Consider the following 1,562-nt stretch of genomic DNA (forward strand, 5'->3'; position numbering starts at 1 on the left):
CATGACGTATATTATCTATGAATCTGCTGGAGACTGCTTGTATGTCGTGATCTCGTGTGCGCTTTGTGTTAGTCCCAAAATTGGATAGCAAAGGAAAACACGAGGAACGGGCATCAGACGTAAAACCACACACATTCAACGAGAGAGTGGACAAGCCTTTTTATTTGAATAGGGGGAAAGATGATTTGTTGTGTGGTGAGTCAACAACAGAAGGAAAATAATGAACATCATTTATCATTCTATAAGAAACAACATGGTAGGCTGTTGAATAAATAAAATTCTACATTGGAGCACTATGTTAAATCCTCATTTTAGGCTGAATTCACACTTGCATCAACAACATCAACAACAACAACTAAACCTAAAACTAAACTTGAACAGGAGCATGCTGCGTTCACACTTGCACACAAACCACACAAATTAGGACAAAATGGGACTAAACCCTGGAAGTAAACCTGGACTGGACCAAGGCTAAACCGGGAGTAACATGATCAAATCTAGTCTACATCAGGACTAAACAGGAGTAACAGGATTTGTCAACCACAGCAAAATGGTGGTCCAACAGTGTATTTTTAAGTAGAAAACAAATCCCTACAGTCCCTAGAGCATTTTAAGCGAGAACGTGAGTCGTGTGGTGGGCTGTAACTTGCACAGATTTGTATATTTCACACAATATTCATGTTTCCTTTGTGAAGTAAATATAAGAATGGCAAAGATGAATCTGCTCTAAGCATACTAAGCACACAGGGCTGCGCGGCCTGACCTTTCCGGCTCAGCCCCCAGGCTCTTCTCCGCATCCTTGCACTGCAACTAAGTGACACTTCACAGCATCACTGCCCCGCCGCCACGCTGAGAGCACGGGTCGCCCCCTATTGACCCGGGGCAGCACCGCCACGGTCCCAGTCTGTAGAGACATCCAGATGGCAGGGTAATAACTGTCCTTCAAGTCCACAGCTTATGACAATGACCGAGTAATTGGATGGTAATCTAAACCAATGGCGCTTAGTCTGGGTAATGATTTGAAATGGTGTAGTGAAATTGTTTCATTTATGATCCATATACAAAGTCATATTTCCCATTAACATCAAGTCTGTTGTCTTACTGTTATCAAATTAGAAGTAAATGAATGTTAAAAAAAAAAAGAGTTAACTTATTTAGATGAAAGTATTTGAATGGAAAGTCAACTGAATAACTTAAAATTGTATTCGAGGTGTTGGTAAATCTGATGCTACAGAGATGTTTTGTTTTTTTACTATTTTATTTTTCATCAGAACATAAAACATACACAAACTCAACAACACTTATTACACCAGAAAAAAAAAAGAAAAAAAAAATGATACGGGGAATAAAAATAAAATAAAATAAATAATAATGTTAATAATTAAAAAAAAAAAACTCAAGAGCTTGCTAGACTTGGTGAGGTTTAAGGTTAAACTTAAACCTCACAGAGATGTTTTGAAGGCCGAAGAGATATTTAGCAAACATCCCAGTCTTGTCCTTACACCAATGACATCCTTTAGTCACACTGCTCAGCCACAGGTAAGAACATCTTAACATCTTAT

This window comes from Eucyclogobius newberryi, unplaced genomic scaffold (assembly GCF_026437365.1).
Source record: "Eucyclogobius newberryi isolate DKJ021-1_F unplaced genomic scaffold, fEucNew1.0.hap1 SCAF_20, whole genome shotgun sequence".
NCBI lineage: Eukaryota > Metazoa > Chordata > Actinopteri > Gobiiformes > Gobiidae > Eucyclogobius > Eucyclogobius newberryi.